We start from the raw sequence: 17,024 nt of genomic DNA, 5'->3' as shown, positions 1-17,024 counted from the left end.
TAGATATGCTTCCTCCCCAGACACTACGACAGCTTGACTCTCTTCAGGGAAAACTCCAATCTGTTCGACGCTTCATCTCTCAGCTTGCAGATAAGTGTACACCATTTTCACATTTACTAAATAAGGATGAGAACTTCAAGTGGGATCCTTTATGTCAGTGCAGCTTCGATCAGCTCAAGCAGTATCTCATCAATCCCCCTATGTTGGTTCCACTAGTTCCTGGTCGTCCCCTGATTTTGTACATATCAGCAACACCTACTGCTTTAGGGACACTTCTAGCACAACTCGATGACTACAGCAGAGAAAGAGCCATCTACTACATCAGTAGAACCCTAGTTGGTGTTGGGTGATGCGATGCGCTCCCCTGCCCACAGGTGGTTAATTATGTGGTGTTCCATGTTCACTAACAGTCATGGCTTTTGGTGCAACGGCAAATGGGCCCCACAATTGGTATCAGAGCCTGGTTTTGGCTTGGTCATGGGTTCAAATCTCTCCGGTGCCATCTCGACCCACGTAAGCACCTGGTATGCGCGTCGAGGGGGAGATTGTTGGGTGATGCGACGTGCTCCCCTGCCCACAGGTGGTTAATTATGTGGTGTTCCATGTTCACTAACAGTCATGGCTTTTGGTGCAATGGAAAATGGGCCCTACAGTTGGTTATGAACTCAATTACACTCCTATGGAAAAAGCTTGTTTGGCAGTTATTTTCTCAACTCAAAAGCTTCGCCATTACATGCTAAGTCATACCATCCAACTAGTCTCCAAGATTGACCCTCTCAAGTATATGCTCTCTAGAACAACACTTACAGGCCGTTTGGCCAAATGGGTTATGCTCCTTAGCGAATTTGACATCCAGTATGTGGATAGAAAGGCAATCAAAGGGAAAGCTATAGCAGATCACCTAGCTGATGCACCTCTAATAGATGCTTATCCGTTGATCACAAAATTTCCAGATGAGCATATCTGTCTAATTGAAGAACAACCCCCATGGAAACTTTATTTTGATGGCTCATACACATCTCATGGATCAAGGGCAGGAATATTGTTGGTCACACCTCAAGGAGATTACATTCCAAAAGCCTTCAAGCTACAATTCCCTAGCACCAACAATATAGTTGAATATGAGGCCCTCATAGTAGGATTAAAGATAGCTGCAGAATGGAGCATTGCTGAGCTACAAATATTTGGTGATTCTCAGCTCATCATCAAGCAAGCCCTAAATGAATATCAAACCAAAGGTGAAAAGCTATTACCCTACAAAGAGCTAGTTGATCAGCTAACCGTGCATTTTACAAGGCTTCAGTTTACACAAGTGCCTCGAATACAGAACAAAGCAGTAGATGCTATGGCTACTATAGGCTCGCTCTTGGAAATTCCCCAAGCAGCTACACAATATGAGTTTTTAGTGGAGCAGCTCCTCACACCCGCCTATGCGAATGAGGATTCAAACCGTGTTTGTATCTTGGTTGGTCCCCAATCCCCTTGGTACCATGAGATTCACACTTACCTTAACGATGGTATCATATCCCCTCACCTCACACGTACCCAATGCCAGAACCTCATCCGAAAATCATCCCGCTATGTTATCATAGCCAATACCCTATATCGTCGGGGTTATCACGATACTCTCTCTCGATGTTTAGACCAAAATGAGGCTGCGATGGTGTTAAAGGAAGTACACTCTGGACTTTGCGGTGCCCACACGAGTGGTATTATCCTAGCATGACAAATCCTTAGAGAAGGCTACTATTGGCCTACCATTGAAGAAGACTCCTATGACTTTGTCAGAAAGTGTCTCCCATGTCAGCAACATGCAAATCTTGTGTACGCTCCAGCACAGGATCTACAACCTATTGCACCCCCTTGGCCTTTCGCTTGTTGGGGCCTTGATCTAGTTGGAACTATCACACCCCTCTCATCTGATGGACATAAATGGATAATAACAGCTATAGACTATTTCACTAAATGGGTGGAAGCAGTCCCCCTAGTCTCAGCTACAGGAGTTCAGGTCTCCAAGTTCATCTTGTACCACATTGTTTGCCGCTTCGACATCCCATCCACCATCTTCACCGACCACAGAGGTAACTTTGAAAATCTCAACATGGAATAATTATGCACTTCTCTCCGCATCCATCACCGCTTTTCTAGCCCATATTTCCCACAAGGTAACGGCTAGGCAGTGTAGACACCTAAAAACCTTTAGAAAATAAAGTATTTTTATTTTCTGAAAAAGTCCTGATGACATCATCATTTATTAATTAATTAATTATTTAATTAATTAATTAATCTTTATGCCATTAAATCCCTTTATCTTAATTAAAAATATTTAATTAAGGAATCCCTCCCAAAAATGTTTAAATCTTATTTAAACATTATTTCCTTATTTATTAATTATTCAATTAATAAATTGACCAAAAATCCTAAAATAAATAAAAAAATTATTTTTTGCCCAAAAATTGGCCAATTTCCTTATGACCAATAACCTCTTCCAAAATCTTCTAATCCTTCTTTAATTTCAATTAAAGGCTAATCTCATCATTTCCTACCCCTAACCCCAACTCAAAATATTTAATTAAAATTAAATATTAATCCTCATGTTTATTAAAAAAGTTTTAATAAATATCTCCTCAACCCAAACCCTTGAAATAAATAAAACTTTATTTATTTCCTAAAAATCTAATTTATCCTCACCCTAAGAAGTTCTAGACTCTTCTAGAAAGTCTTCATCCTCATCCTAGGAAATTCTAGACTATTCTAGAAAGTCTTTATCCTCATCCAAAATCTAGACTCTTCTAGAAGATGTCTTTAAACCTAATCCTAATCCCCTCCTAACCTTGTCACATTCCCTAAACATGGGTTAAAACTTACTAACCCAAGCCAAAGTTAACAAATATCTCCTCCTTCACCCACCCTCATTAAATGCCATCCACTTGCCTATCCCTAAGCTAATCCTAAACCATCCTAATCCATCCTCTAATCATTTGCACAAGCCTAAGCAAGCTTAAAACCTTCCTAATCAAGTCCAAGTCGAATTTGCTCTCATCACCCTCAAAATATCTCAACCATAAAACTTTATGAAGTCCACTAGGTCATAAATGACTCTTACAAGAGCTTTTATTGCTCTTACAAGTCATTATGAGGGTCTTTATGAAGATTTTATCTCTTGAGCCTCCTTTGTTGACTCATCCTTGCCCTTTCCTCCATCCTCTCACCATGTGACATGTGTCACTCCTTGATTGGCTATAAGGAAGCACAATCCATGTGCTCTCCTCTCATGCAATCTGAGCCTTCCATAAGCTTTTTCCCATCCTTGCATCTTAGCCCTCAATCCCTCAAGCCTCTTGCCTATAAATTGGATCCTTCCCCTTTGCAAAATAACACAATCCATGAAGTAAAGTTATAATGCTATTTTGAAAGCCAAATCCATACTAAAGCCATCTATCCACACCAAAAATCCACAATCATCCATTGAAGCCCTTTTTGAAGCATAAAGCTTGAGCATACATCCTATCTATTTAGACAAAGATACTCAACAAGAGAGCTTCTTATTGAGAGAGCCCATTAATGGCTCATATTCTCAATTAAGAGCTCATCTTAGTCTATCTTGAAGTTTATGAATTTTGTTTAGTTTGTAGAAACTTTATTTAAATTTGGTTTCTATTAGCATACTAACATTTTCTCATATACATTTTGGTACGCCCGGTGGGACCCCGCATGGGTCATCTTCATTAGCTTTTTTAGTCAAGTTTTGTATGTTATTTGCTGATTTTGACTAATTTTTCTTGTCTTTGTGATTGGTAGGATTGTATAAATTGGTTTTGTAGGTCCACATGAGCATGAAGAAGACAAAGGAACTCATAATCTATCTCATAGTGTTTGCAGATTTTTCAAGCTTATAGGTGGACAAAGACCTTGAAATTCTTCTTCCTCTTCTTGTCTATATTCTTCTTATTCCATCTACTTCTTCTTCTTCTTCTTGTGGGAGATCTTGGCCATTTTTTTTTTAATGAAGCAAAATCATACACACTTCTTTTTAGTGCTTAAAATGAACCCCCAAATCATACTTAAATTCATTGAAAAATTAAAAATTTGCAAAAAAGAAAAAATCTTTTAACAAGTGAAACTAAACCAATCTAATCATTTGCATCCTTGCAACATCAAGGTTTTAGATGCATTCATGAAAAATTAGGAACACTTCATTTTTGGGAATTTAAAAAGAACTTCAAGTTTCCATTTCAAAAGGTTCAAAATCAACACTAAGTGCACACTAAAGTTCTTTTAAAAAATCTCATGAAAACTAAGAGTCCTAAATGGTTGCCAAAATTGTCCTAAAAAGCTTTGTTATTTCTTCCAAACAAATGTCTTTTTGCAAAATCTTGAATGTTTCTTAGGTTTTTCATACATCAAAACAATCTAGGAATATCATTTTTGGGCTTAAAACATGCAAACTAGCACACAAAATCTTGAATGAAAAGCAAAGTCCAAAGAGTCATTTTCACTTTTGAGTCCAAAACAATCTTGAATGATCTAAGGTTAAAACAAAGCACTTCAAAGTTCTTAAAACAACACACAAAATATCAATCTTGAATGCTCAAAGGAAAAAACTTGAATGTTTAATCACTTGTCTTTGAATGCATGTTGCTAAAATCACTCTTGAATGCCATGGATTAAAATCAAATTTTCCTTGAATGCACATTAATCTCGCTCACACTTTATTTGGGCATAAAAATTGGACAAATCTTGACGTGGAGGGCCTCCGGGCGCGCGCTTGAAATCGAATCTCACACACCTTTGTTTTGGGCTTAAAATAAACTCACACTCAATCTTGAATGCCTTAAAGAAAAATCAATTGATACTTGACGTGGAGGGCCTCTGGGCACGCGAGTTTTCTTTTGTTGACCCTAACTCTTCTTATTGTTTGCATTCTTCGATCGATTTACTTTTGTTGGCGCTTCAAGTTGGAATAAACATTGTATCTTAAACATGAGTGCTTGCAAAGTCTAGATTAGAAAACTTAAGCGTCAGTTGGTAAAAGAACAAGCATGCTTTTTAGCCCAAGATCATCCAAGTCTTCTCTCCCCTTGTCGTCTTTCGAGGCCATCTTGGGTGCATAAGATTAGGATCCAAAATCTTGTCTTAGCTTTTTAGGAGGCCTGCTTGGGGATTTCATCACCCCTTGGGACGACCTCAACTCCAGTGTTTCGACGGAGTATAAAAATTGGGAGGTGAATCCAAAGAAACCTCTCTTGGAATCAAGATTTTGTCACTCGGGCTAAGCCTCAAGGAACTTTATACCCTTGAGAAGTGAAAGAGGAGAAGTGGGTTACCGCTCCTCTCGGCTCTGTGACATCTTTTTGGTTTCATCTACAGATTTGGGCCTCATGTACCTTGTGTATATCGAGGACTCCCTAGCTAAACCAAATTTCATCCTTGTAGAAAGCTTCCTAGGATGTTGGTGTGTTTGACGTGCTTGCTCCAAAATTTTGTCTGCTTGTTTGTTCATGGCTTTTGAATGAATGTTTGCCAACTTTGGTCAAAATCCCAAAAAAGCAAAAATCTCCCAGCTCAAGGCATACTTAGCATAGTCACTGCCTCATCAGAAAATCATCCAAGCTCCCCCGCTGCAACCGAATCTATCTAGTTCCTTTCTTTAGAACAATCCCAAATCCAAAGTCTCTCCAAATCATCCCCCCCCAGCCAGCTAGCAACCCAATCCAAAATCACCCAAGCCTTTAAAGAGTTGTTGTCACTTTGCCAAAATTTGCTATCCAATCAATCTATCCTACCAATCAACCAATCTCACCAAGGTTATCCCTCTGACAGAGCATTGTCTAGGGTAATCTAGCTTTTTCACTTGCATCCCTCATCACCTTGAGCTAAAGGTTGGGATCCACAAGTGGTCAATCTCATGTCATGCCCATAGGATCATTAGTCTATCCTCAAGTTGACACAGCCACCACCAAATCTAGCACATAGGAAAGCAAAACTCTCACCTTTTGACAACATGCCCTTGAAGTCTTCCATCCGCAAGAAAGCTAAAAATCTCCAGCCAATCCTCCTTAGGTCTGTCATGCAGCTTTGACTCTCCCTAGGAAATCTTTCATCAGCCAATCCAAAATTTGTGCTTAACCCAAATCCAACGATGAGCTTCCGTGTTCATCCATATGCAAGACCCCATCCCCATCAAACTCATCATCAAAGCATGAAGTACCAATTCTATCATGATATGTTTGGTCACATTGTCCTTGCTCCCGCCACCTCCTATTCCAATGATGATGAAAATCTTGTTGACTATGACGGGTATATTGAAAGCCTTAGAAACATTCCCCCAAGCATCCCCCAAAATCCAAGAGTTATTCCAAACTATCTAGTCATGCCATCTGATATTCCAGCTTCCCCTCCATCGCCCCATCAACCAAGCTTCCAATCTTCCACCCCCATCACACTAGCTATTCCTGTCAATCCACCTCCACCTTCGACACACGAGTCTCCAAGGAATCTCCTAGAGGAAATACAAGAAAAGTTGCCTCCAACAGTCGATAAGCCATGTCATCTAATCCAACCATGTGAAGTAGTCAGTGATGAAGCTTCCCCATCTATAATATCACTTCCATCTCCCATAGCTATCATCGCCATACCATCCATCAAATTGCTTAAAATCCTTCCACTTTCGGCAAGCATCAAAATCCCACCACCTATCAAATCCCTCCAAATCCTATCCACATCGCCTCCAAGCATTTCCCAAATCTCTCGTAATGATCCTTATGCATCCATCTTCTACTCACCCATCTCCACTACTGAATCTCCCATCTATCCATCTATTGCCTTTGAAGAATCCATCCCTTCACCTCCTATTGCACCATCCACTCCAAAACAATCCTATCAAGATCCTACCCAAAAGCATGTTGACATCCCCCAAAGCATAAATGAAGATATCATCGTACCATGTCTTCCATCCATAGTGCAGTCACCATCTCCTCCATCTCCAAAACCTCAAGCCATATCTCCTCCACTACAAGGTATCTTGTCATCCCACCAGCTACATCAAGATCCTATCCTTCCATCTCCCCCGCTCCATGCTTCCATCTTACCACCTATCCAAGCTATTCCACCATCTATAATCTACCCTCTTGGTTCACTTACATTCATCCACAGTGGCCCTCTCTCAGAAGAAGAATTAAGAACAGTATCTCCCCATTGCAATACACCTAATAAATCACTTCTACCATTTTCTGCAAGCAAAAAGTTTCCTCAGCTTGTTCAAATGCTAAATCGATGGAATTATCAAGGTCAAGGTTTAGGACCACAAGAGCAAGGAATCAGAGAGCCTGTTATTGCACAAAAAAATCTAGGATTTCATGGTCTTGGATATGTATCCAAAGGCTCACCATCTAAAGGTGTTGGTACACCACACCCCCAAACCAAGCCTATCTCCAAGCCCACCATGCCAACCTCCCATCACTCCTTCAAGAAATCTTATGGCATCCCCCCTCCACCATCTTTGCAACCCAAAACAATGTACCATATCCCCCCTTCATCCACTAAATCCATTTTGGGTCCCTATGTCCCAAAATCTACCATCCTCCATCCTCCTATTAGCCATCATAAAAATCCTATTCCATCCATTTCTATGCAAGATCAACAAAGGCACATATCAGGGCACATCATCCATCATCATCCCCCTACATGCTCTTTCATATCCTCTCCATCTCACAAAGCTTCTCCTAACCATCTTCCCAAAGCTTACCACAACAATGTGAATGCCAACTTCAAAATGCATAAAGCTAAAAATCCACATCCTAGGCAATCATATGTCTATTCTAAAAGACATACTCCAAAAAGGAAAAATCCAATCAAAGAATGCAAAACAATGCAAAAGCCTATGAAAAGAAAATCCAAAACCATGTGGATCCCCAAGAAAAAAGTTGAAACCCAATGCATAATGGCACCCACCATTGCTAATTCCCCATCTAGTGACTCATGTCCCCCATCTCCTAACTCCATCTTGGGAGCCTATATCTTCAAGCACGCTTCCAAAAATCCTCCATCATGCCTGCATCTACCATCTATCCCCCATATGCTCTTTTCACACCCGTCCCAACATGTGCCAATGTTGCTCTTGCAAGCATCCCCATCTAATGCTCCTTTCCAACCTTTTCATCCCTCCATCTCTTACCATCAATCCCATCTAATCCAATCTATTGCATAAATCACACATCCGGTGTACCAACAACTAGCAACAAAATTGAACATTCCAACAGCTAGTGAAAAATCCCAAAAAAGCCAAAATAGCTGAAGAAAGCCAAAATCATTCCAGCTAAGTCCAAAGTCAAAAAGTCAAAAAAAAGTAAAGAAAAATAAAGCGTCCACTGGTGAAAACTTGGCAATTCAAGCGCCTTGGACAAGTACCATGGTGAAAACTTGGCAATTCAAGCACCTTGGATAGGTACCTTGGTGAAAACCTGGTAATTCAGGCGCCTTGTGTACTAAAGACTAATCCATTATCTATCACTATCCTATCCCTCATCCATTTACCCACCATCCCATAAGACACACTTGCTTGTTCCTTTGGTGTTCCAACCAAATATCCAAAATCTGATGAAGCTTGTAAATACCTCCTGTACAGCTTGTAAATCTTGTACCAAAGCTTGTATTATACCTTGTAAATCTTGTACCATACCTTGTCTATCCAAATCTTGTCCAAGGCTTGCACCATATTCCAGCCTATAAATAATCCTATATCCTAGCTTGTATACTATCACGTGCACACACAAAAATCCATTTTCCTTAAGCTTTTCGCAAACCATCTACCTATCCACCTATCACCTATTATAGACATCCCATCCTTCACAAACATTTCCATCTCAAAAAAAACCAAAACATGAACAAACTTGTACATTTGTAACATATCTTGGTCCATCAGCTTGTACATCCTCTTTAACTTAGTACCATTGTATCTATCCAGCGTTCATGTCAGTTTGTCCTTGATCAGCATCTTGCACCCATCACACATCTTGGTTAGCTATTCCAATGCATCCTTTAGCTAGATTTCCTGTCACCAAAGTGTTATCTTTCTTAGTTCAGCTTGACAGATGCATCACTCATCCAAATCCACTAGCTTCGGTGCTCTCCAATAGGTCCTTGTAGGATATAGCTTTCCTCATGTCTGATCTTGGTCCGTTAGTGCCTTGTCCTACCCATCTCGTTGGCAAACGACTCTCTTTTGGATTTTCACTTTCTTTTGATTTGGGATCTTCCCTTTTGGGTCTTGAAGTATCTTTTCCAAGCAATCTCCTTGTTCCCTCCTCAAGGTTGCCACGATCTTCCATATCATGGTATGCTGCGAATGGGGCAATTAGAGTGTAAGGTCTTGATCAGGTCTTTCGTTTGTTTTTCTTTTCTGCTTGTGGGTTCTCCAGTGTCGTTTCCACGCTGCTTCCTCTAGGATTCATGTGTGATGCTGGGGCAATCCTTGTGTGTTTGTTTTGAGTTAGTTTGTTAGTCCTTTGGACGGTTGGTGAAAAGGCCTTGATGTTCTTGGTAACCTTGGCAATTAACCAATAGTCCTATAGCAAATCTAGTGCTCAACTACATGGTGGTACTTCTCTTTGAAGTATCCCCCGCTCAAAAAGCTTCAATGGTTTTCCTTCATCTCCATTATCCCCCACCCATATCCAGCATCTGTCTCTCCTACCCCAGCTGATGCATCAGTATCTCTTTGAATCACTCATCACTCTTAGCTTTAGGGATCCACAATCCTAGTCTTAGGGATCCACCAATCCAAATCAACCCACCAAGCCTCATCTTTCGAGATCCACAATCCTAGTCCTAGGGATCTCCGAAACCCATCTTCCGCCAATCTAACTCTTTGAAATCCTGTTCCATCAGCTTTATAATCCCCTCATCCATCTCCCTATCTTGGATTCCTTTTTATAGCGCTCTGCTCCTTCATCCTCCATCTTCCCTAAGGTCTTAAGCTTGCTTCCTCTTGTGCATCTGATTCTCCTTTATCATTCTCCCATAGTGAGAGTTTGAGCTAATTCAGCCCCTTCTCTTTGCCAATCTGAGTTTCCTTGCTCATCCCAGATTCTTGTACTTTTTCAAGAAGCCACCAAGCCTCGCTTTCTCTCCCCGCTGCCTTCTTGAGGGGGCATCTCATAGTCCATTCTCTCCTCTTCTGCTCTAGCCTTGGGCATCTTATTTTCTTATCTTTGATGTCATGCCACTTGCGGCATCACATCAAAGAGGGGCAAAATGTAGACACCTAAAAACCTTTAGAAAATAAAGTATTTTTATTTTCTGAAAAAGTCCTGATGACATCATCATTTATTAATTAATTAATTAATTAATTAATTAATTAATCTTTATGCCATTAAATCCCTTTATCTTAATTAAAAATATTTAATTAAGGAATCCCTCCCAAAAATGTTTAAATCTTATTTAAACATTATTTCCTTATTTATTAATTATTCAATTAATAAATTGACCAAAAATCCTAAAATAAATAAAAAAATTATTTTTTGCCCAAAAATTGGCCAATTTCCTTATGACCAATAACCTCTTCCAAAATCTTCTAATCCTTCTTTAATTTCAATTAAAGGCTAATCTCATCATTTCCTACCCCTAACCCCAACTCAAAATATTTAATTAAAATTAAATATTAATCCTCATGTTTATTAAAAAAGTTTTAATAAATATCTCCTCAACCCAAACCCTTGAAATAAATAAAACTTTATTTATTTCCTAAAAATCTAATTTATCCTCACCCTAAGAAGTTCTAGACTCTTCTAGAAAGTCTTCATCCTCATCCTAGGAAATTCTAGACTATTCTAGAAAGTCTTTATCCTCATCCAAAATCTAGACTCTTCTAGAAGATGTCTTTAAACCTAATCCTAATCCCCTCCTAACCTTGTCACATTCCCTAAACATGGGTTAAAACTTACTAACCCAAGCCAAAGTTAATAAATATCTCCTCCTTCACCCACCCTCATTAAATGCCATCCACTTGCCTATCCCTAAGCTAATCCTAAACCATCCTAATCCATCCTCTAATCATTTGCACAAGCCTAAGCAAGCTTAAAACCTTCCTAATCAAGTCCAAGTCGAATTTGCTCTCATCACCCTCAAAATATCTCAACCATAAAACTTTATGAAGTCCACTAGGTCATAAATGACTCTTACAAGCGCTTTTATTGCTCTTACAAGTCATTATGAGGGTCTTTATGAAGATTTTATCTCTTGAGCCTCCTTTGTTGACTCATCCTTGCCCTTTCCTCCATCCTCTCACCACGTGGCATGTGTCACTCCTTGATTGGCTATAAGGAAGCACAATCCATGTGCTCTCCTCTCATGCAATCTGAGCCTTCCATAAGCTTTTTCCCATCCTTGCATCTTAGCCCTCAATCCCTCAAGCCTCTTGCCTATAAATTGGATCCTTCCCCTTTGCAAAATAACACAATCCATGAAGTAAAGTTATAATGCTATTTTGAAAGCCAAATCCATACTAAAGCCATCTATCCACACCAAAAATCCACAATCATCCATTGAAGCCCTTTTTGAAGCATAAAGCTTGAGCATACATCCTATCTATTTAGACAAAGATACTCAACAAGAGAGCTTCTTATTGAGAGAGCCCATTAATGGCTCATATTCTCAATTAAGAGCTCATCTTAGTCTATCTTGAAGTTTATGAATTTTGTTTAGTTTGTAGAAACTTTATTTAAATTTGGTTTCTATTAGCATACTAACATTTTCTCATATACAGGCAGAGGCAACTAACAAAACCCTCCTCAAAATCTTAAAGAAAGTTGTCAATGATTCCGGCCGTGATTGGCACCTACAAATAAATCCAGCCCTATGGGCCTATTGAACTTCCCTTCATACATCCATAGGCACAACTCCATACTCCCTAGTCTATGGTGCCAAAGCGGTACTACCTATAGAGGTTGAACTTCCCTCCTTGCACATATCTTTGCAAGGGCAAATATCAGATGAAGAATATAGAGTAGCTCGACTCACCCAGCTAGTTCTCTTAGACAAGAAGTGACAACAAGCCTATGATCATCTCACAGTCTATCAAACTTGTCTCAAAAGGAATTTCAACAAGAAGGTGCTTCCATGACACTTTCAGCCAGGTGACATGGTCCTTAAAGAAAACATGAAAGTCCAAGCAGATCGAGAAAAGAAAGGCAAGTTTGAACCTACATGGCTTGGTCCTTATGTTGTCACTGCTTCCTTTGGCTCTGGAGCCTATCAGCTATCTACACCGGAAGGAGAACTCTTGAATGATCCTACTAACATCATTCATCTCAAGAAGTTATATGCTTGAAGATCCTTGGTATACCTAGCTTTTGAAAAATACAAAAAAAAAAAAAAAAAAAAGTAAAGAGAAATAAGCGTCCAATGGTGAAAACTTGGCAATTCAAGCACCTTGGATAGGTACCTTGGTGAAAACCTGGTAATTCAGGTGCTTTGTGTACTAAGACTAATCCATTATCTATCACTATCCTATCCCTCATCCATTCACCCACCATCCCATAAAATACCTGCTTGTTCCCTCGGTGTTCCAACCAAATATCCAAAATCTAATGGAGCTTGTAAATACCTCCTGTACAGCTTGTAAAATCTTGTACCTCAGCTTGTAAAATCTTCTACCAAAGCTTGTATTATACCTTGTAAATCTTGTACCATACCTTGTATATCCGAATCTTGTCCAAAGTTTGTACCATATTCCAGCCTGTAAATAATCTTGTATCTTAGCTTGTATACTATCACATGCACACACAAAACCCCATTTTCACTTAAGCTTTTTGCAAACCATATAGCTATCCACCTATCACCTATTATAGACATCCCATCCTTCACAAACATTTCCATCTCAAAAAAACCAAAACATGAACAAACTTGTACATTTGTAACATATCTTGGTCCATCAGCTTGTACATCCTCTTTAGCTTAGTACCATTGTATCTATCCAGCGTTCGTGTTAGTTCGTCCTTGATCAACATCTTGCACCCATCACACATCTTGGTTAGCTATTCCAATGCATCCTTTAGCTAGATTTCCTGTCACCAAAGTGTTATCTTTCTTAGTTCAGCTTGCCAGATGCATCACTCATCCAAATCCACCAGCTTAGGTGCTCTCCGATAGGTCCTTGCAGGATATAGCTTTCCTCATGTCTGATCTTGGTCCGTTAGTACCTCGTCCTACCCATCTCATTGGCAAACGGTTCTCTTTTGGATTTTTGATTTCTTTTGATTTGGACTCTTCCTTGTTGGGTCTTGAAATATCTTTTCCAAGCAATCTCCTTGTTCCCTCCTCAAGGTTGCCATGATCTTCCATATCATGGTATACTGCGAATGGGGCAATCAGAGCGTAAGGTCTTGATCATGTCTTTTGTTTGTTTTTCTTTTCTGCTTGTGGGTTACCCAGTGTCGATTCCACGCTGCTTCCTTTAGGAATCATGTGTGATGCTGGGGCAATCCTTGCGTATTTGTTTTGAGTCAGTTCGTCAGTCCTCTGGATAGTTGGTGAAAAGGCCTTGATGTTCTTGGTAACCTTGGCAATTAACCAACAATCCTATAGCAAATCTAGTGCTCAACTACATGGTGGTACTTCTCTTTGAAGTATCCCCCCGCTCAAAAAGCTTCAATGGTTTTCCTTCATCTCCATTGTTCCCCATCCATATCCAGCATCCGTCTCTCCTACCCCAGCTTATGCATCAGTATCTCTTTGAATCCCTCCTCACCTTTAGCTTTAGGGATCCACAATCCTAGTCTTAGGGATCCACCAATCCAAATCAGTCCACCAAGCCTCATCTTTCGAGATCCACAATCCTAGTCCTAGGGATCTCCAAAATCCATCTTCCACCAATCTGACTCTTTGAAATCCTGTTGCATCAGCTTTTTAATCCCCTCATCCATTTCCCCATCTTGGATTCCTTTTATAGCACTCCGCTCCTTCATCCTCTGCAATCCCTGAGATCTTAAGCTTGCTTCCTCTTGTGCCTCCGATTCTCCTTTATCATTCTCCCATAGTGAGAGTTTGAGTTAACTAAACCTCTTCTCTTAAGCCAATCTGAGTCTTCTTGCTCATCTCGGATTCTTGTACTTTTCAAGAAGTCGTTGAGCCTCGCTTTCTCTCCCCGCCGCCTTCTTGAGGGGGCATCTTGCAGTCCATTCTCTCCTCTTCTACTCTAGCCTTGGGCATCTTATTTTCTTATCTTTGATGCCATGCCACTTGCGGCATCACATCAAAGAGGGGCAAAATGTAGACACCTAAAAACCTTTAGAAAATAAAGTATTTTTATTTTCTGAAAAATTCCTGATGACATCATCATTTATTAATTAATTAAATTATTTAATTAATTAATTTATTTTTATGCCATTAAATCCCTTTATCTTAATTAAAAATATTTAATTAAGGAATCCCTCCCAATAATGTTTAAATCTTATTTAAACATTATTTCCTTATTTATTAATTATTTAATTAATAAATTGACCAAAAAACCTAAAATAAATAAAAGATTTATTTTTTGCCCAAAACTTGGCCAATTTCCTTAAGACCACTAACCTCTTCCAAAATCTCCTAATCCTTCTTTAATTTTGATTAAAGGCTAATTCCATCATTTCCTACCCCTAATCCCAACTCAAAATATTTAATTAAGATTAAATATTAATCCTTATGTTTATTAAAAAAGTTTTAATAAATATCTCCTCAACCCAAACCCTTGAAATAAATAAAACTTTATTTATTTCCTAAAAATATAATTCATCCTCATCCTAAGAAGTTCTAGACTCTTCTAGAAAGTCTTCATCCTCATCCTAGGAAATTCTAGACTATTCTAGAAAGTCTTTATCCTCATCCAAAGTCTAGACTCTTCTAGAAGATGTCTTTAAACCTAATCCTAATCCCCTCCTAACCTTGTCACATTCCCTAAACATGGGTTAAGACTTACTAACCCAAGCCAAAGTTAACAAATATCTCCTCCTTCACCCACCCTCATTAAATGCCATCCACTTGCCTATCCCTAAGCTAATCCTAAACCATCCTAATCCATCCTCTAATCATTTGCACAAGCCTAAGCAAGCTTAAAACCTTCCTAATCAAGCCCAAGTCGAAATTGCTCTCATCTCCCTCAAAATATCTCAACCATAAAACTTTATGAAGCCCACTAGGCCATAAATGAATCTTCCAAGCCCTTTTATTGCTCTTACAAGTCATTATGAGGGTCTTTATGAAGATTTTATCCCTTGAGCCTCCTTTGTTGACTCATCCTTCCCCTTTCCTCCATCCTCTCACCATGTGACATGTGTCACTCCTTGATTGGCTATAAGGAAGCACAATCCATGTGCTCTCCTCTCATGCAATCTGAGCCCTCCATAAGCTTTTTCCCACCCTTGCATCTTAGCCCTCAATCCCTCAAGCCTTTTGCCTATAAATTGGATCCTTCCCCTTTGAAAAATAACACAATCCATGAAGTAAAGTCATAATGCCATTTTGAGAAGCCATTTTACATCAAAACCATACACTCACACCCAAATTTCAACTCCATTTGAAGCACTTTTTGAAGCATAAAGCTTGAGCATACATCCTATCTATTTAGACAAAGCTACTCAACAAGAGAGCTTCTCATTGTGAGAGCCCATTAATGGCTCATATTCTCAATTGAGAGCTCATCTTAGTCTATCTTGAAGTTTATGAATTTTGTTTAGTTTGTAGAAGCTTTATTTAAATTTAGTTTCTATTAGCATACTAACATTGCTCATATACAATAAGTGTTAGAAATAATAGTTCACCAATATAACTGAGGGGGGCAGGGGGTGAATCAATTATATGAAAAATTAAAACATTTATCCTCTTAAACAATCTTGACCATTCAACCAAAGTAAACAACAACCATAAAGAGATGCACATACACAATTACACCAGATATGTTGACTAGGGAAACCCTTGATCAGAGGGAAAACCCTAGTGGGAATGATGCCCACAAAATGATGTACTAGTATGAATGTTCCTTGTTAGAGGATGGACCCTGTTAGGAGTCTTATTACAACACTTAGTACAAAGAGTCCTTGCTAGGAGATTCCAACCCTCTTAGGAGTTGTAGAAGGCAGTTGAACCCACTGTCCAAACAACTTCAGGATCAGATCAATGAACCCACTATCCAATTGATCTCGGTACTATTCCTTTCAGAATAATATATGTGTAGCAAGCTTTTATTTCTTCCTCTTTCTAGTACGTCAGATTCCTTCCCCTTTAGATTATGCAATTAGATCTAGAACTCTGTATTCAACAATATCAACCCTTAAGGTCACTTACACACATTAGTAATTCACTCTGCTTCCCTGCTTAGTAATTCACAAGTCTCTTCTGCTCATCATTGTCCTTCATAATGTCTAAAACACGAAAAACATCTTTCCTTTATACCATACTCAATATTAAATCCTTGAGTCAGCTTCACACTTCATTATCATATGTTAATTAAATGAAATACACATTTAATTAATGCTTTCGGGTCATAGTTATACAAAAACTTTCACATGTGTGACTTTCGTACATGTGGACTCTCTGATGTCATCAACGGTCAATATACTATCTCTAGTTAATTGCGTAACCCTTCATTGAAAATGCAATGACCTATAGCAATCACACAATAGGAATTTCTTTCCTAATACTCTGCTTCCATGTGGTTCTTTGTATATAAACCATATCTTTCGTACACTATTGATTCAGGTTTTGTGCACTTGCCCAAGTAACAAATACACACTGTAGTATGTGCTGGTAATTGCGCATAAGTAGATAAGTGATGTATTGTCCTTAATACAAAAATCACAGTCTGCTACTCTGTCAGTCTTTTACAAACTCATTACTATGTTTTCATCAATGACAAACACATTTATAGATACATCATAACAATGTTTTGCAATGCTCCCCCATAGCATCAACATTCATGCTAACAATCTCCCCCTTTGGCATTGATGGCAATATAGATGAAAAAAATCTAAGTTCCAAGAATACCAAAT

The sequence above is a fragment of the Cupressus sempervirens genome, chromosome 5 (genome assembly GCF_028749045.1).
Source record: "Cupressus sempervirens isolate cs-2001-9-10 chromosome 5, ASM2874904v1, whole genome shotgun sequence".
In the NCBI taxonomy this organism is placed as follows: domain Eukaryota; kingdom Viridiplantae; phylum Streptophyta; class Pinopsida; order Cupressales; family Cupressaceae; genus Cupressus; species Cupressus sempervirens.
The sequence above is the reverse complement of the archived record's forward strand: the minus strand, read 5'-3'. Positions refer to the sequence as shown.